Genomic DNA, 21,835 nt, shown 5'->3' with positions numbered 1-21,835 from the left:
TTTAATTTATCTAAATTGTCTTAATTTTATGTTTTCTAATAATTATTGTCAAATAAATGCATTCAAATAGGCTAGACTTCGTGGTTTTATCGTTCGTTGGTTCTAATGCCACTTGCCACACGGGCAAGCCTGCTTGGTGAAACCGAGCAAATTAAAGGCAGAGTGTGCGATTCTTGTTCTTCAGTGGCGTCATTTATGGTCAAGAATTCGACTTCGCCACATCATACGTCACACCTTATATGGTGTTTATAAGGTGGACTCATTCATACATCCATTCATTCATCCACAGATCGTAATTTTGACATGAATCAGAGAACGATCGATCTCCAATCCAGTACCCACAGAGGTATTGATTTGATATGGGAACATGGAGGACATTTGCGACTCGACAGATTTAAAGTGAATCAGTCTTCTGCCGGCGGGGTTCGAACCCACGAACTTTCGGACATGGGCCCAGGGCCCAACCGACCAGCCTATCCTGGCCTTTGTTTTATCGTAGTTTACTGATTTGGCAACTAACCATAGAGTTATAAATATATATTTATTACTCTATGCAACTAACTTGCAAAACTCATCAATTTCGTTACCAAATCAGCAAAGTACAATGAAGAAACTACTTTAGGTTAATTGAATGTAGTTTTTGATTATAAATATTTTAAAACAAATTCAAATAAATAAAAGGAAATATTCAAATACTTTCTTATGAATCTTTTAAACGAGTTATTAAAATCCGATAAGTTCAGTCATAATTGAACCATAATAATATTAGTACCTTTGAATCATAATATACTAGTTTGCTGCAACCTTAAAACAGTGTTGAATTGAACCACGTTGCTGTTCAGGTTGAAGCATAACATCAGCAACATTAGGTATAAGAAAGAGTAGTTTACAGAATAACTTAATTCAAATGGGTACCGTATAAAGGTTGAAGCCAATTTCGAACGTTATCTTGATAAAACAGGCTCTGACTATAAGTGTATAAATAACAGTTCCTTGAATGCATTATAAGAACATGTATATCAAACGACGTAATACAGTCTACCTTATAATTATTTTAACATCTCAGTCATTTGACCTATCTTAAAAAAACGTAATGACCTTCATTCCGTTTCTATTATAAATTTATTACATATTATTAACAACTATAAAATAACCACTATATGAAATATTTTTCCTGTAAGAAAAGGTAGACGGAAGGAAAAAAAATACTTTCGTGAAATTAAGAATAAAACTGAAGGTGATATTCGATTTGCATAACCTTGGAAATAGTAACATCAGCTAGAGCATTATTGCATTACTTCGAGAAATTTAATACTGGATTACATGTTATGCACGGTGTCGTTTACCTTCTGTTTGTTTATTTACATTTCTTTCAACGATAAAAAGAACAGAAAAAAAGTGAAAAGGAACAAAAAATTTCCATTGACGTGGGTTTCTTTCTTGCCTGGAAGCAAATATATTCTAATTATATTCACTTGTTCAATGCCAAAATTTGCCTTGCTTATAATCCGTGCATTTTGTTTGTTTTTTTTGAAATTTTTTTTAATGAGCAAGTCTGTTTCTGTAATAAAAAAGTAAGAATTCCATTTTGTGACTTTCTCAATTATTCATTGCATTATCGGTTGTATAAATTTAATTATAAAAAAGAAACGATGGTTTGAATTTAAATGACTAATGGTTTTTATTTATCGATGTTGATATTTTTATTTTTTTGGTTCGTTCCTAAAATAATTGGCCAATTTACATGTAACTTTAAACTATTGAAATTTTGAAGTGTGGTGAACTATAATATCGCTCAAATTGACTGAACCAAAACATAGTTTCTTGTCTTGAAATATTACATGTTATGATATTTCTCGTTGCAAATATATTATGACAGAAACAAATATTTTGCTAAGCCAAAATAGATACTAAATATAAAATTATATTATATTTAATTTATACCTTTTTCAAGAAATTATTATGCTGAGAGCTAAGGGGTTAAACCACAGATGACAGTTTGAAATCGCAAAATATGTTGATTGATTGGGTTTTTTGCCGCTTAACATTCATACCGAGTTAAAGTTTTATAACTGAAAATTGAATGATTGAGAGTTTGAAAATGTGAAATGTATTGATAATAAACATAAAAATTATTCTCCAAAAATAAAATTTTTGAATAACAAAATATGTATTGACATCAACGTTTGTACCCATAACGAATAATCGCTGCGACGAATTTTGCCCTCGACGATTTGTCACTACGACGAATTTTGGGTGATGAATTGTCCTTTACGAATTGACCCTTCACTCATATCGTAGTAAAGTTGAATTATATTCTTTTTCTTTTTTTTAAATTCTATTATACGATAATATAATTCCACTCAAGCAGAAACATGGTTCGATTTGCACCGTATTTAAGGTTCAACATTTAACTGATTTTTCTGTTAGTTTAATAAGAACAAAACTGCACCGAAAAATTTAATAACTTTTTGTATTCAATTTTATGATAACATAACACAGCCCAAATTGATAGTACAGTTTTGCACGATTTCAACATTTTGACTATTACGACTTGTGTAGTTTTCATCAAAATCGACTCAAATTTTATGAGTTTCACTTATTTACTACTATATTTGATGATGATTGCAAGAAGGCTCAAAGTGACATTTTTGAAAAGATTGAGATTTTTTCAGTGGATGAAGATACGGAATAACTATTCTGTGTTTTGACATGAAAGAATTATTTAAGTACAATTGGCAAGAAGCAGCTGAAAATTCTTTTTCTTTCTTAATATTTGCAAGTGTGTATAAGTTCATTACGAAATTTTATTTCGTATCATTCGTTTTATATTTTTTATTATTTTAGGCATTTAATTAGCACCTAAATTTAGTCACTATATTTTGTCCACGCGAGATTTTGTCCGTATACTAATAAAACGAGAAATTGTTCAAAATTCTAAAACTAATTTAACTCAAATTGACTAGACTTTCACATAAAATCTTCACACAGTAGTTCTTTAACTAAGTTTTTAATCAATTAATCTTAGATACTTCTGTAAATTGGGTCATTCAATTGGGTTAGGTTCAAATTAATTACACAGCCATGCTTATTAATTTCAAAAATAAAAAATTATTAGTTTTAAAATCAGATAAATTTTTTTCTGTTGATTTTCCGTTTTTATTTTGTTACACTGCTTAAATATGCTAAAAAAGATTGCGGTTTCTATTCGTAATTATAACATACTAATGATTCTGATAATTTTGTAATTGCGCTGAGCATAATTTTCGAGCAGACGGAATGTTAGCTGAAGCCTCGAACTATGAGATGAAGGATAAAAAGAAACGCAAATTAGACTTGAAACGCAATTAGACTTCTTGAACTGCGAAAACGATTTCAATTCTCGTTTGCATGAGTGCATTTCAAACGAACCATAATATTTTTCATCATTCGGCAATGAGAATATATATAATGAACCAATAAATTAAAATATTAATCATTCGTAATAATTATCTCCATTTAACAGTGAAAAATCAAATAACGCTACATAGTTTTTTTTTTATTTGTTTTTAGATTTATTTTACTTTTAATGTCATATGTCAATCAGTGCCAGAATTTAGGTCGAACACTTCTTACTAAGCCTTTTCTATTTTATTTAATTTCATTTTTTTGACAGACGATTTCCTGCTTTCGTGATGTGCTCTACCGAATTCGAATAGGGAACAAAGGAATCTTTTCACAAATTAATAATAGAAAACACCTACTAATTGGCAGAAAGAGGCTCAACAGTACGCCTAGTTCAAAAGGTGTAGAAATAAATTGAATAACTAAGTTTTTTAATGCTTTGTTCCGTTTATTCTGCAAAAACTGCATTAAAAATTTATATTGTTAAGTATTTATGCATATTTTAACCCTTAATAGTAACTATTAGTAACTACGGATAGTAATTACTATTAGTACGGATTAGTAACTACTATTAGTAACCACTGGTCAAAATAAACAAAAATACACACAATACATTACAATTAGGTGGGAAGCTATTATTTTTCAACAAAAGTTATAGCAGGAGTTTTTTCAAAAAAAGAAGCAAAGTTTAAGAGCAAATTAAAACTAAGTTATTCTGATATATTTATTTATTTTCCGTATTATGAAGAAATTTTCAATTTCTTTTTATTCAAAAATGAAAATTTATACATTAAAATAAAAATATTAAGGTGAAACACTACTGTGAAGTTATAAAGTTTTCCTATTGCGTTAAAATAGTGGTAAATTTGTATAATCAGTGCTAAATTTATAATTCATAACGTTTACAAATGAGAAAATACATCGAAAAATACATTGATGAGAGTATAGATTAAACAAGGGTTCGTAAACTTTAAATAACTAGAGATTTATATAATTAGATTAGATTAGATTTATATAATTAGATTAGATTAGATTTATATAATTAGAAATTTATTTAATTAGATTAGATTAGATTTACATAATTAGATTAGATTAGATTAGATTTATATAATTAGATTAGATTAGATTTATATAATTAGAGATTTTTATAATTAGATTAGATTAAATTTATGTAATAAAAGAGTTAGTTTAGAGAATTATTAATCATTAAACTTGTAATTAAAGGATACCATGCAGATGGCTCTGTAACCCATAGATATGCATCGATTGAATTGAAATTTCAAATAATGAAATTCCAATTTATTCGAAAGTTATTGCAATTTTAAGTGCTTCTTCGCTATAATTTCGCTTTAAATAATGAATATTCATTCACTGCAACAAAATTTATTTATTTCTCTCGAGATCTTCATTTTATAAGCTCGCTCTTGAATTGGTGTCAAAAATTACGATAACAAAATAGGAGAGAGATTAGATGTTACCAGATATAAATTTTAATATTTATACTGAGATTTAAAAAAACTATATTAAAAAAATACTTAATTCTTTAGAAATAAAAGTAAGTTTCCAATTTGTACTGTCATAATAAAAAAAGTTACCTTCTTACATTGTTAAAAAGTAAAATTATTTCTCATTTATTTTTAATTAGCAATCACGGATGTTGGTTAGTGAAACAAAAAAAATGGAGCCTTATAGTTTTTTCTTTCTTTTTTTTTTAAAGAATAAGATTATCTAGTTGTTCTTTTTTAAATTAAATAAACTTGTTATTTTATTACACATTTGCTCTGAAGAAAGATAGTATCAGGAGCATAGCTAGGAATTTAGTTGCCTGCCCTAGGCGGAAAAAAATATTTCCATTTTCTTTTTCTTCAACAAAATAAGCTGCAAATTTGATAGGTATAAAGTCACACAAATATTACAAATTCATTAGTTAACTTTAAAAACTGTATTAAGATTCTAACCATGCGCCAAATCTTATCAACCTGAATAAACTAGTGAATTTAACAAATGTTTTTTCAGGCCAGGGTTATTGCCCAGCTTGTCACCCAAAATTATGGCCCTTCATACAATTTTAAATGTTTACTTTTTCATATAGATTAAATCAGAAGGTAAAAAATCTGAGAGAAAGCATCGCTTACTTCATACTTTGAACTAGTAATTGTAAATCTAAGTACACGTAAATAAAATTAGTTTATTAATTAAGTTAGTTCATTATTAGAAATCACAAAATGAATGACAAAAAAATTATTGCAAAATGAACGATTGACTTTTTAAAAATTAAAAGCGTACATGTAAATTAAGAAAAAAATAAATAAATGGAAAAGAAACGGAAGAAAAATCAAGAATATGCAAATCATATACTATTTTTACCGCGGTTGAAGAAATTCCAGCTGATGTTTGCTTTTTCTCGTATCAAGGCTTCGATACCTCTTCGAATTTCTGTGTGTCGATGTTGTTGTTACAATTGCCAATATCAGCAAACCTGCTTGTAATCAAGCGAATTTTTAAGGCAGAGGGTGAGCTTGTTTTTCAGTGGCGTCACCTATGGCGAAGAATATGATTTTGCCACACACATACGTCATAACCCGTTTCACAGGAAAGACTCATTCACTCACCTTTCATCCATCTGCCGATCGTAACTTTGACCTGAGATAAAGAACGATCAATCTCCAATTCAGTACTCCCAGAGGTATTGATTTGTTATGAGAATAAGATGACTTTATGACTCCGACAAATTTAACCTGTACCAGTCACCATTTAATACACGGAGATTCTTCGGCCGGCAGAATTCGAACTCCCATTCTTGCGAACGTGAACCCGAGTCCAACGTCCTACCAACCAGGCTATCCCGGCTCTCGAATTTCTTTTGTAGAGTAAATAAAAACGTATTAAACGCCTCTATTTTATTTGTTCAATGTCAGAAATGATTTTTACGTTCTCATGTGATCTCTCATTAATGTTAAAGGTTTCTGTTTTAATTCCGCAAAATTTATTTATTTGTCTTATGCCAGTTTAGGCAGAGGGTGCGATTGTTCCTGTTTTTCAGTGGCGCCATCTACGGCCAGGAATTCGACTTTTGCCACGCCATTCACACAACCACAACCCGTTAATAGGGCGGGTCACTTTCACACACAAAGGAGAAAGGACATAGAACACGCAGAGAGAGAAAGAAACATCCATGCCTTGCCCGGGATTCGAAGCCAGGACCTGTCTGATGAAAGGACAGTTCCCTGCCCTCTACACAGATCGGTCGGCGCGGAATTCGTTAAAATATAAGTTTTAGAAAAATGAAAATATTCACCACCTCGCCAAATTTTAATTTTGAACAACTGTTAAAGGGCTCTTTTATATCGTTCAATACTTTCTTCAAATATTCTTTTAGTTTTAATCTGTTGTTTGAGCAAAGAAATCCAACAAAAATGATGATGTTGATGACTAACGGGTATTTTTGGAAGCTCTTTGTTGCAACGCGCTTATAGCTTGTTTGTCCCAAGGATAATTGGATGAGTTTTACATTAGATGAATATCCGTAATGAAATGAATAAATTATTTAAGTTTGTGATCGTCTGAAGTATCTATGAGTAACGAGAAGGACAAAGACATTTTTAGCAGTGTGTAATATCCACTTAGAATGCAAAAAACAAAACAGCATTCTAATTCATTATCAGCACATTCGAATTTAATTATGAATGCACAGATAATTCGTTTACATAAGAATATAAAGTATTCACTTTCTATACTTTTCACTTTTAGATTACATAAACCAGCAGCATTTTATTCATTGTCAACACATATAAAAATCGTAAATGACGAAAAAAAATTGTTTATGTCAACTTTTAAAGGCAAAGCATTCTCAAAATACCGCTTTAGCAGCGTTAAAATAAACAGAATTTTAAATCAATAGTAGCGCAGTTTTTATATTTAAATTTTGGAAGTTTTTGAGTATTTAATAAATTTTTTTTTTTCGCAAACCACAGCGATACCCAAAAAGTTTTTTTCCTGGTACCCAAAAGAACCCTCGGATTCCGAGAATTAAAGACTTCTTTTTACCCTAATAATAATTAGATTGTGACAGAATCAATAATCCGTCATTTATACCGGCAATGCATTGATAAAAATAAAATTTATTACTGAAAAGTTAAGAGTTTTTTTTATTAGTCATCTATAAAGATATAGTTTAAAAAAAATAATGGGTGTGAAATTAAAATAAAAAATTATAATATCACAGTAAAGATATAGCAAATATCGTTAAACCTCCAAAAAAAAGTTCTACCCAATAGCTACTCTTATATACCGTATCCTCATCCTAATAAATGGCAAATAGTAGCACAACCTCACTCACCGAGTTTGGTTGAGAAAAGGGTGAGAGTTATGCAAAGCTATCTAGACCAGGGGTCGTCAAACTTTTTTGATCATCGACCCTTATATAATTTTTGGAAATCTTCATCGACCCCCATAACAGTTATTTTCGGTTAATTAAAATAAAACTCTATTAGATACTGTGTTTGTACATTTATTTTATGATTTTAAACATTTATTAAAATAATAGTACATTGTGTAACTATAGTTTTATGAAAAATACATTAATGTTGAAATTTAAATACCTTAATATTTATTAAATAAAAAGTAATTTTGAATAAGTAGAAATAATAAGTAAAGTAACTAAAGATTTATTGCTTATTAATCAATGAGATGGGTGCGCAGGGTGTTTTTTTTTGCAAGGTTCGCTATATTGATTTCAAAATTGGTCAATTTTAATTTTCGTCAAAATTGGTCAATTTTAATTTTTGTTGAAATTTGGCAATTTTGTAATTTTCGTAAAAAAATACAAAGAGTGCCATAATTTTGTGGCGGGATGTACATTAATTATATATTGCTGCCATATTATTAATGCTTACCTTCTTTTTTTACATGCATTGATAATTAAAATTGATATCTAAACTAAACGAATGGTTTTATCGAAACAATAACTAATTATCCAAAACTATAGAAGTTTTAATAATGACACTGCAAATATTCAACACTGTTTACAGTTTGCAAAGATAGCTGAAACTGCGTATGATATTTGCGTTTGTAACGTCAATGCTCGTCACACGTGACATTTGGACAAGCGCACATATGCATATGACTTATAAACCAGAAGGGCAGAGTACGTGCCACTGCGCGCTGGTACGTAAATACTTGTTTCACCCAAATAAATATACGTTTATTAATATATGTTTTATGAAGAAACTGATATTGAGTCAATTATAAAGAAATTCACAAATTTTACATACTTAGTTAGGTATGTGTGATTTGTGTATAAGGAACTGTTTTTTCTTCAACCCCCAGTCGACCCTTCAGATTCGGATCGACCCCCATTCGACCTCCTGGCTCAGATCGACCCCCGCTTTTGTTAAATAGACCCCTGGAGGTCTACATAGACCACTTTGGCAACCTCTGATCTAGACAAATGAGGTATTTTTTCCATTTCTTTCATGCTGAATATAATGAGATAAACACCAGAAGACAGAACTCATAGCTTAGAAGCTAGCATGAAAGCTAATAAGGAGTAATAGCTTTTATGCTAGAAATATGCAATTTTTGCCCATTAGCAATAAGACATGGCAATCTAGACAAGTGATGCATACCATTTACTATCTTTTTTCCATTAACTTCGACGCTTGAGGTCAAGCACTTTTTTACCACTTACTAAAGAAGGGTGCTTAATAGTTTGTCTCCCACTTTTTTTTTAATTCTTTTCATAAAAGCACTTTTTTTTTAATTCTTTTGATACACATTTGTACTTTTTTTTTACTGTACGGATCCGTGTTTTTAGTTTAATTTAGAAAAACGTAATATCTCTTGCTCAAAAAACTTTTAAAAACATATTTTACTAGATCTAATAGTAAGTGACCAATAAGAGCAATAAAGTAATCATAAAAAATCCTTTTTATCTTTTATTTTGAACATTTTTAATCAAGCTATAAGTATTTCAGTTTTGTTCATGATTGCGTAGATATATTTGATGCCGATTTAATGGTAATCTATTTTCCTTTCTTTTTTTTTCCCTCCCTACGAAAAAAACATGGTTATTATAATAAAAAGAACAAAATTCTAAAGAAATAAAGTAGGAAACGCCGTAATTGTAAAAGCCGTCTAGTTTATTTTTTTTACTTTGATATTATATAACTTATCACAAGATAACTGAAGTTAAAATTTATCTATTTTTTCTATATATCCTTTTTAACGTACTAAATGTTAATAAAAAATCTCATTTAGTTCTTCTTAAAAAAATTCTTTTTAGTTTTCAAGGTAGATATTTACTATGCATTATTAGTAGACATTTATACTCATTTATTATGCGTTTGGAGTAGATATTTATATTCTGAACACTTCCACGTATTCGTAATTTCCATATTCATTTATCTTTACCGGTCAAACGCGGCTCTGTAGATTTTATTCATTATTACAGAAATACGAGTTACATGAAATCTCATATTGATGTAACGCAGATCGGAGTAAAAGGCAACAGGAAGTGATGCAAAGGATGGCATTCGCATCATATAAAGATTAATATTCAAGGTCAAATAGAATGTTGTTAATCCTTATATAAAAACTGCATTTATGCGTGAAAGTGACTTTTTGCAACATGTGATTAATTATTTTTGATAACTTAAAAAGAGGCTCTATAACTGCATTAAGAATCATTAAGTCAGTTTGATCCATAGGTTTTTTACCCAATAAACTTATCTTTCTTCTTTTTGTTTTCAATTTTTCAGACACACATTTTTTTAATTGTTTAATATTTGTTTTGTAAGATTTTTTACAAAACAAACCTCTTTTGTCATAGTATTTTTGTTTTAAGTCGATGTTTCTTTTTTCAGAAAAAAGATAAGATTATTCTGTATTTAATAAATAATTTATTATAATTTTATGCAAACACAATTTGATAATCGTTAGAATGCTCGGATTTGAAAACTAATCAACAGTACTTTAGAAAAAAAGAATTTAAGTTAGGAAAACAGATGTAACGCAATAAAAATGAAAAAATAAGTAACTACAACTTAATGAATCAATTAAGGTAGGAAACTGTTTTTTTTTTATCAGGACTGAACTCTTTAATTATGTTTATATTTTTTATAATTTTAATATAAATGTTAAGATGTTATATCTGAGAACATTCAATCTTTCTTTCGCGATTTTATTTCGTTAGTTAATTTTATTTTAAATTAACAAACTATAAAGTTTATTTTATTTTAATTTTGCTAGACACGCAAGAGCAAGTGTATAAGATAAAGATCTCGAAGGAGAGAAGTAAAATTTTCTACAACACTGGATATGTAGTTGGTATGTCAATGAAAGTGAGAAAAATACCTAAAACTGTAATAACTTTCGAACGAATTAAAATTTCGGAAGAAAAAAAAAGCAGCGTTAACTTATAAATAAAAATAGTCCTTTCATCACATTTTATTTAAAAATTCTCAATGGCATTCCAACGCGCTGCAGAGATGCATTTTTTTACAAGTATATCAGTTAATAATTCTCGAATGACAATTTTCTTTCATCCTACGTACTTCCTGCGCAGTTTCTGCAATTCATGCTATTGAGTTATTGAGTCTTATAGTTTTTCAACATCAAAACAAAATGTTACATAAATTAGAACACCTAAAAGACCGACAGTAGATTTTTTAATGTAGAAAAAAAACATGAAACTACAATATAAATTTCAATACAATATTTTTTCCCTCTTGATGCTTTCGTTAAATACAAATTGCTATTCTTTCAAAACGCTTTTTTTTTTCTTCAAAATTTGATTCATGCAGAAAATTTGAAGTAGAATTTATTGGAATACTGATTTATTGAAGTAATATATGGTAGAGTAATTACATATGTAGGCCTTAAAATAATAATATGAGGTAAGTATACATTTTTAAATAGTACAGAATTAATTGTTAAATTATTCTATCAATGCATTGTGTTGGTTCATAAATTTTGCGATTACCAAAATGGCAATAAGCTGTTTCTGAGTATTGGATCTATTATCTAGTGGAAATTCAAAAACCATGTAAAGTATCAATCTTGATAGAAATACTAAGAAACAGTTTAATGTAAAAATGTCACATTTGGAAAAACTGTGACAATTCATCATATTGCCTAAAACCATTATTGTATGTGCTTACACAGTGAATCTAAAATCTACGCTAAACCTATAAATCAGGGCTCGAAAAATCTCAGAAATTTTACCCGTCCCCGAGGACGGCTTGTCCAACAATGTACCCGTCCTCCTTTGAAACTAACCCGTAGCTTCTAAATAAATAAAATATAATTTCTTATTTATTACAAACATTTATATAAATTGCACAATGAATTAGTAGTTACTAGGATTACATTATACAGTAATAAAAGAAATACTAGGTTGCTAATAGTAACCTAGTATTTCTTTCATGAAATGATTTACTTCTTTTATGAAATAATTTAAATGACTAAGGTCAAATTATCTGGAATGTCAATTTATCCGAGAGTACAGCGTTTTTTAAATGAATCAAATGTAACGTTTGCCAGTTCCACAATCAAGCCAATGATTTACAGAGGTTTCTGCACAGAAATCTGAAAAGGGTTTTCCATTTAAGTAGATGTTCATAATTGCATTTAATGCTTCTTGTTTCAGACCAGTACGTAATGTGTTTTTTTTTCGTAAGTTCATTGGTGAAAAGCCCCTTTTGACCGCTGCAGTACTCCCAGACAGAGAAAACATCAATTCCACCATGCGCAGAATGTTGCTGTATTTTTAGATTAGAGGTTCATTTTAGAAGTAGGCGCTAGACTCTTGTAAGATAACGAAACTTAAAAATATATCACGAGCATTAACGGGAAACTGGCTGTCCGCGCGGACGTCGGATTCGACAAACTCATTGTCCGCTGGGAAGTTTTGACCGCCGAGGACGGGCTGTTTTTCGAGCCCTGCTATAAATATATCCATAATTACCGTCTTAGTTTAAATGTTTAGTTCTCCGTTTCATATTCACCGTTGACTAATCTCATACAATGGATTCAAAAAATAGCATAAAGTGCAAATTAGAGAAGATATAAATTGCATACACCATTTCTAAATTTCTATTATCGAAAAATTTTTTTTTTTTCTCTTTGAACTGAATTGTATTTTTTCACGAACAATCATCACACATAAGCCGCATAATCATTATATGTTTTGACAGCTGATATAGTAAGGAAAGTTATATAGTTGTGAAAATGTTCGATTAACGAATCAAAACGTCTTAGTGTTTGATTGGTGTCCTTTCACGAGTATGGAAAGTGAAAAGCTGTATGACCAGAATATTTTTCTTTTTTACTAAGTAAAACTACTGTTCAAGCAAGAAAAAAACTATGCTAAGTGTATGGGGAAGATTTTTTTTATTTTATAACAGTCGTTGAAGATCCGACCCAATTTTGAGTTTACGACTACTAATGTTCAACTACGTAGCCTTGTAATTTTGAACCCAATCCAAAAGACAAAGGAACTCCTGGGAAGAAATTTGTCTTCGTGGAGGAATTTTTGATGGAGCTAACCCGCATTTGCGTTACATGGAGAGGAAAACCACGAAAACTTCCCATGGTTAGCCTGACGACAAGGGGACTCGGACCCATAATTCATCTACCACTGAGGATATTTTACGTCGGCACTGTGGTCAGTGCAAACCGGGCGCGAAATTCGTATCGACCAGACATTCGTATCGAGCAGTTCACTGTAAATGAGCTAACATGGAGCTGCCAAAATAACCATACTTAATTAGTATGGGACGCAGTCAGTTTGCAGCTTGTAGGATTTGTACATTGCTTATGGGGTCCCACAAAATGTTTGTGAATATTATGAGGTCCTTACACCAAATTTTTTTAAGAAACCATAATGTAGATCATAGTTCTGTTTTAAAAAAAATATTATATATATATACATATATAACTTTTAACTATATTATTGATTGCGTGCGTTAAGAAAAAAATATAAAATGAGTATTTAATCAGCTCATTTTATATGCCGATTTCAGAAAATGTGTGTTGTCACATTTCCGATTATCCCCTCTCCTCCTTTTCATAAAACGTGACATCATTTTTGGACGGCCTCTTTACAAATTTTGCACGAGTGCTTTTTTTAGAACATGCTCTTCTTTTAGATTAATGTATTTTCCTCTCTTCTTAATGTAATGATTAACACTTAATCAAAATATTTTTACATCTCCACAATTTTACCATTATTTTTCGACCATTTATTTTTAAACACCAAAATTTTCGGGTGTGGGGGTCAACTTTCTTAAGAGAGAAATTGCACACTTGTAAGATTTTGAGTTTTATAACCTTACGCGAAAAGCTAGATTTACCAAACAATTTTCAAATGCAATTTTTTAATGCACATAATATTGAAATGTAAAAACAGTCTTAATAATCGAGCTCTGAAATTGAGTAAGATGATGTTTAGTAATTAAAATGAATACTCAAGGAGTTGATGGCGTAGGCGTATATAGAAATAGAAACCAACTCTACTGGAATCCCACTTTTACATTGCATTGCAAAATAACACATTTTTCTCGAACTTTCAAATAGGGAATCCCTTTCTTTCGTTATTTACGTTTGACCTCATTATTATTCAGATCATTTTCTTTCTTCCGTACTGCGTTTTATCTTTTTTTTTTTTTTTTTTTACTCGAAAAGTTGCTTTGAGCAGTTTTCACCTTAATGCTAAGAGCGTGTGATAAATGGGCCAAGGGGAGAATTGAAAATTCTACGGGAAATCTAATAAATAAAGAAAAGATGTAGTAAACATTTATTGACTATGCGTACGAATCTTATCAACTAAAGGACGATTGGCGTTGAGTTTTTATTAACTTTTTATAGATACTCGGAAATAATTAGTTGGAAAAATTGTTTTTATCAAAACGAAAAACAGGAGAACCGCGAGCTTACATTTTCGAGCGGATTAAAAAAACTCTTAATTTAGGTACCAAATTAAATTTCAATTTTACAGAATCATATTTATTTACTTACTTTTGTCTGAAATTTACATTGAAAGCGTTTAGTTTTTATTACACATAATTGAGCTAATAACATTTTTTGAAAATTAAAATTTGTCAAAATAAGGCTCTACAGGGTTGCCACAGAAAAAAAAGAACAAAATAGTTGCTTTTAGTAGCCTAAAGTATAAAAATAGTTGCTGAAAACTATGAAAATAGTTGCCTAAATAAGAACAAAAATTCATAAAAAATATGACTAAAATTTTATTAAATAATGATTTGTCATATACCAAGATCCATTTTGTCAAGCCGGTGGCAAATAAGATAATTTTCATCTAAACGTTAGTGTTCTAGCACTATGTTCTTATATCAAAACATTTAGTATATTTGCAGAAAAATAATTACTAGAATTCATTCAAAAGAATACCTTTTCATTAAAAAAACATACATTTTCTAAAAAATTTTCACTTTTAAATTCACGCATTGTAATATCGTATAAAAAATGTTTTTTTTATTTTTTTTTTTTAAAATCATGAAAAATTTTGTAGCAATAACCACTGAAAAGGCGATCGAGAAACGAAATAGACTTCCAATGGAATCTGTGCAAATTGAACAAATTAAAAAGTGATAACTCATATTTGCCATTTAAAATTTTTTTAGAAATTTTTTTTTGTGTGTATAGCTCTTGCAGCCGCAAGTTTTCAACCCAATTTATGCTAAAAAAATATCACTAGGAGCACAGGTAAGTCTCCCTTTCCTGAAAATAGTTGCCTTTTTAACCTTTTCAGGTAAAAAAAAAAGTTGTCATAGTTGCATTTTAGTCGCCTGTGGCAACCCTGGGCTCATAATTAGACAGCAGTAAAGGGAGCAGTTATTCTTTACTTAAAATATTTAAAATCAAATTTTTGTATTTTACTGAAGCTTTCGAGACTTACCTTTATTACCTAATGTCTTTCTGTTGTCTAACTCTTCTTTTTTTGTGATTAAGTCAAATTTTTAGCACTATTCGAAATGCATTCATCAAATTAGACAAATATCTAAATTTCCAGATGAAAATTCCTAAATTGTGAAAAAATTTAGAGGTCACAGTTCACAATCATCTCCTTTGAAGAAAATAGAATGCGTTTTAAATTCGCGAAATGCAAATTTTTTGAAACTGGATATTCAGTTGGTATGTGTTGGATATTACCCATATGATACGTTCAAAGGCAAATTAAAATAATAAATTTACGATATAATAATTATTTATCTTAATTTTGTCGGACAGGAAAAATAAAGCTATTCCATCGACATAAGAAGAAAAAAAGCAAAATAAATTTATTATACTAGAATTCCTTCTTCGGTCTCTCATTGGTACACGCACTTTTCAAGATTTCCATACCATTTTAAATAGAATTGGATATTTTCACTACGCGTTTAAATGTAAATTGAGTACCGGGACCTCTTTATTTACATTACATCGCAATAGTTGTAACATGTTACTTTGCATGAAGTGTTACAACGGAAAAAAAATATCGAATTGTCAACACATAAGTTCTAAAAGCAGAATAACCACATAGGGCGATGCCCTCTTATTTGAATACTCGACATATACAGATAAGGAAAATGCTAAAAATATATGCATGTAGTATTCCGAATTAAATTCTTACTGTGAGAACTGATTAAATATTTCATTTCGCACAGTAAGGCGCCTCATTAGAAAAAAGAAAGTCGAAATATCTATAACTTAGTATTAAAGTAAGTGAAATTCAGGATTTAAAATCAAGGTAGAAAATTTATAGACATTACCAACATATGTGAACTGGAATCGAAATATGTATGCATTTTTAAAAATAATAACAATAAAAGCATATTAATAATTTGGAAAGAAATACTTAAATGTGTGTAGTAGGTGTATGAAAATTAGTTTTTTTTTTTTTTTTTTTTGGTCTATAAAGAAATATTTAGGGCTTTCCACAAAAGCTTAACTTTTTTTTAGAAGAGCATCAAGCAAATTAACTTAGTTTTTTTCTTTTTTTAAACATAAATATTTCTCTTTATACACTACCCTATAATAATAGAAAAGACACTCAGTTTTTAACATTTTTTTAAAAATTTCCCAAAAAATACTTAAAGGATTATTTTGTAATTTTAGAGGTGCGTAAGTTCATGCGATTTTTCATACTTAACAGTAAGATTTAAAGCTTTCACAGGTTTGAGTTGTTGTAGTTCATTTACGTCGCACTAGAGGTGCACAATGGGCTATTGGCGACGGTCTGGGAAACATCCCTGAGGATGATCCAAAGACATGCAATCACAATTTTGATCCTCTGCAGAAGGAATGGCACCCCCACTTCGATAGCCCGACGACCTTCAGAGGTTTAAGAAAATTGTAAGTTTTTCAGAGGTTTGAGAAACCTACAATAAATTATGGGGAAAAAAACAAGTATTTTTGAACACCCTGAGCTAAAAAATCAAGCAATAAGCTTGTATTGATTACTTTAGTTGTCATATTTAATAACAGCATAAAATTTCGTTAACCTAGAGAAAATATTTATGGAGATATGGCCATTTTTACAAAAAATTAATTTTTTCGCCTTACATTTTTTCATTATAACTTTATACATATTCAATGGAATTAAGCAAAATTTTTGGAGTAATTTAAAATTAATTACAAAATTATTGATTTAAAATTTTGGAAAAAATTGTCAAAAACTGCGCAAGATAAAAGCATTTAAGGTATTTCTCTTATACAGAAAAAATTTATAACAGTTTTTTCATTATTTTGTAATAAATCGTATTTGGCAACTAATGAAAAAAAAATGATAAGAATATCGTAAATATTTAAAAAGTTTCAAGCTATTTTCTACGTAGTTTTTGAACTATTTTAAAAAAATGCTCAAAACGATCAGGGGTTTTCCACAAACTTTATTTTGCATGAAACAAAATTAATTGGCAAATGATGAAGTCTTACAATAATCGTTCGGAAAGCAAATTAAACAGTAAAAGGAAAGAAAACATAATTTTATAGGGGATGATCCCCAAAATGCCGGTCTCATGGTTAAATAAATCTTGTTTAATAGTACAAAATAAAATTCGTGGAAAGCCTCTTATCATTTTGAGTTTCTTTTAAAAAGTTCAAAACTACTTTGAAAATTGCTTGACAGTTTTTAAATTTTTCAATCAAAGATATTCAAATCAAACTTTTTTCATTATTTCCCAATTGCGATTTACTACAAAATTTTGAAAAAACTTTAAAAATTTTTCTGCGCATGTGTAGTATTAAAGAACTACCTTAAATACTTTTATCTAGCCCATTTTTTTACAATTTTTTCGTAATTTTGAAGCAATAATTTTGTAATCAATTTTGAATTGCTCCAAAAATTTTGTTTAATTCCATTGAATATTTATTAAGTTATAGCCAAAAAACGTATGATAAAAAATTACTTTTTTATAAAGATGTCCGTAATCGATACAAGCTTATTGCTTGGTTTTTTAGCACAGGGTGTTTAAAAATACTTGCTTTCTTTCGTAATTTATTGTAGGTTTCTCAAACCTCTGAAAGCTTTAAATCTTATTGCTAAGTATGAAAAATCGAACGAATATGAACATCTCTGAAGTTATAAAATAATCCTTTAAGTATTTATTGAAGAATTTAAAAAAGCATGTCAAGAACTGAAAGTGCCTTTTACATTATTGTAGGGTAATGTATATATACAGGGGTGATTGAGAGCCCAAGTCAAAATTCCGGAAAATTTCTTGAGTAAGAAAAAAAAACACAGCTTAAATTGAAAAAAATTTAAATAAGTTTTTTTTCTTCTTTTTTCTCAATATTTCTTAGTTTACTTAAAATATATTTAAAATTTTACACATACCTATGATGACCTGGAGAAGTAATCAAAATTTACAAATGTCTTTCTTTCTTGAGTTTATGATTATAACAACTATTTACTAATAAAAAATTAATATTAATCATGAATATAAGCTTATAAAGTATCTCTCTGGCTCTCCCTTACAAACAAAAAAATAATCTGTGTTTTTAAGTTCCACCTTTGAAAATTTGATTTCCGGAAACTTCTATGATCAATGATTTTTTGAAACATCTGGACCTTCGATCTCCGGAACACTGTCAGCGAAAATTCCGGAAATCCGAATTTTTCCGGAGCACAATCAACCCTGATATATATGAAGAAAAAAAAAACGTAGCCGCTGCTGTTTCAAAAACGTTTCGTCGAGCACGTTTTATCATTCTCACAACGCAAAAATTATTAGATAAAAAGATTAAAATTAACACATTTTTCAAGAAATTAGTACTGAAAATTCTGCTATGAATATGTTATTAAGCGGCAGTAATTTATGATTTTTCTCATTTTTTGAAGCGGGTCATTTAGTTTAACGTAAATTTTTTTTTTGCAGCCACGTAAGTTTAAGTCTGAAGATGTGCAAAATGTCTCATTTAGTTTCAATTTCGAATAAGTTTGAGAGTAAAAAAAAATCATTTTACATTCCTACATCATTTCGAAGAAGATCAACAAAATATATTCAATATTCGTATTTCTCCAGTCTCTCGAAAGTAACCATTTGTAAATATTCTGCTTTCATTAAAAAAAAAATGCACATAAATTTTATACTCGATTGCACGATACTAAGGTTGAGCTTTCAAATAAACACCATATGCAAATAATACCGAGGCAGCAGATTTACGCAGTACAATATGGTTCAAAATACTGATATCGAGGTTCAATGCTGTACAGACCTTTCCGATAATTATAAGTCGGTTGGGTTAAAGAAACAATCATGATTAAGTTAATTCATTACTAATGACTGTTTACCATCCACTGAATATATCCATCCATCAAGAAGTTATAATAAGGAGATTTAGAGAAGGGATGGGGTGGATTTATTGCTGCTTACCATCCACTGAATACCCATCCATCAAGAAGTTATAACAACGAGATTTACAGAAGATATGGAGTGGATTTATTGCTGAAAAAATTAAGAGCTAAAAATAGAATCTATTATCACTAGAATAACATTTAGATCGATTGTGAACGAATATTACGTAGAGAAAAAAAAAATATTAACTTCAGGAAAAGGATTAACTCCGGAAAAGCGTACATCTACAGGACTTTGATATATTTAGCAGTGATGGTCTGTAACTAGGAACAGAGAGAAAATCTGGTATCTTATCTAATTGATAAACATCCTTATGGCTGAAAGAGCTAACATTAAACTCCTGTCATTTTTCAATAGTTATGATAACAGTAATCTGGGAACAAGATAAAAAAAAAAAAAAAAAAAAAAAAAATTTGCATGAATCGTTTTGCATAAATATATTGTTTCATCAAGGTTAAAAAGGTCATTCAGCATTTACGGAATTTTACAAGGTGATTCGAAAAACATGAGACAAGCTTGGAGCCTAAGTAGGACATATGATAAGGATTAAGAATTGCAAAGGAACCCCTGACGAGAAGTGTCATCGTATGTCGCTTATTCTATGTGGACCTTTCTAGTGATAATTATTGTCAATTATTAATAATTATTGTTTCTATGTGGGCCTTTAAATACGGTAATTTTATCTAAATTAACTTATTTTTACATTTTCTAATAATTTAATGATTTGGTGAACTTGTAAGCCATTTCAATTTATCGAGAAAAATAACGCATACGAAGTACAATTAATAATCAGCAATACAAAATTAAAATAAATAAAATACATTTCTAATACATTTTAGTGATGTTTAAAATTAATATCTCTAAATATTAGGAAAACAAATATATTTTCTGAATACAATCAATTGCAAACAAACTTCACATCAAATTCCATTACTTTTCCTTAGCACGTTGAATGCCATGGGGTCACCGGTGACCGGCACTGAGTTTGTTCATAGCGCCACAGGGGTCACCGGTGAAGCCAAAATTATTAGAAACACATAATTCGAGTACATTTTTAATGCTTTTAATTTTTTTAATATTATTATCGTTACTAAAATGGTTTGAAGAAATTAATGCAATACATACTGAGAAAATCATTTTGGCCAGACGGGGGCAACCAACGTAAAATTAGATTGGCATTCAACGAGTTAAATAAAGTGTTTAACGTAATAATAATAAATTTTCTTGAATTGAAATTGTTTATTTATTAAAAAAACTTCAAAAATATTACGTTAATGGATAAAATAATAGTAAAAATGATGAAAATTGTAACTCAAAAAAGCATTACAGCAATAAAGCATCAGTCTTTATTATTCAATATAGACAATTACAATATAATCTATAACAAATAAAAGCAAGTAAAAAATAAGATGGATCATGTTCATCGTAGAATATATAAAAAAATATCTTCTCTGAATGTGTAGTCAAAATAAAGCTTTCTAAAGAATTGCCCATAATGGTGGCAAAAATATTTGGTAAGCATGTATTGATTAGAAATTTCAGCAGAAAAATAATGAAAAGACTAGATACATAACTAAATATAAGTTTATATAACTCTCTAACGAAGTGTGTGAATTATAAGAAAAACACTAGTATATATGATGCATAAATAATAATAAATAAAAAAAAAAATAGGTTCGGAGTTATATTATTTCGATAGGAATAGTATTTCGAGGTATGTTACTTTGAGAATTGTAATCAGGGTTAAAGTGTTATCAATAAATTATTATTAATTAATTATTGATAATTAATATTATCAATCTACTTTTTCTTATTCTACGAAGATTTCTCAATTAAATATTAGATAAGCAAGCGTTTTTTTTTAGTTTTTGGAGAATAAATTCTTAAGCAGGTATGCTGGGAAACAATCACGTAATAGGTAATGCATTTAATTCGTATGGTAAATATAGCAAAAAATTATTTTAAAAATAAATGAATTCTAAAAAAAAAATGAATTTGAAAACAAAGATAGCAATTAAATTTTATTACAAAACAGTTTATTTATTTATCTTTCTTCATTTTTATTTATAAATTGCTAGTTTCAATTTCAGATATAAGAACCAAAAATAAATCTTGGCTAGACTGCATAATGAACTATTTCCAAAATATTTAGTCTTTTAGAAGTGTAATTGCATGACGATTTAAACACCAATGTGTGTTTTTTTTTTTTAAAGCTAATAATTTTCCAGCACAAGAAAATTAAATATTTCTATAGAAAAATGACTGAATACATATAAATTTGAAGAAATAATTATTATTAAATTTAAATTAGCATGTGGTGTATTTTTCACAATTCAAATATTAATGCAAAAAAATTTATATATGGAATATGGACTTTACATACATTTATTAAATTAATAAATGTATTTATAACCTTTAAGGTAATAGAAATTATCTTAAAAATTTATGAAAGTTAAAACATAAAGAAGCATATGGAATTAAGGACTATAAAAAGATTTAGAAAGAATCAAGCAGCGTGTTATTAAGCATAATCAAGTATTAGGAGCATAATATTATTAGCTTAAAAATAAAATTCTTTAAAAAAGATTTAATAA

The 21,835-nt window shown here is 29.0% G+C and overlaps 1 protein-coding gene across 1 annotated transcript in view; it reads right to left on the bottom strand.

The window, feature by feature from the left end:
* LOC107437685 (short-chain dehydrogenase/reductase family 16C member 6) overlaps positions 1 to 21,835 on the bottom strand; it is a 66,300-nt gene that overhangs the window by 3,086 nt on the left and 41,379 nt on the right. The window lies entirely within an intron of this gene.

Source organism: Parasteatoda tepidariorum, chromosome 4, assembly GCF_982258835.1.
Source record: "Parasteatoda tepidariorum strain Cologne lab strain chromosome 4, Ptep-v5.0, whole genome shotgun sequence".
NCBI classification, from domain to species: domain Eukaryota; kingdom Metazoa; phylum Arthropoda; class Arachnida; order Araneae; family Theridiidae; genus Parasteatoda; species Parasteatoda tepidariorum.
Note: the sequence above shows the minus strand (reverse complement) of the source record. Positions and strands in the feature narration are given on the sequence as shown.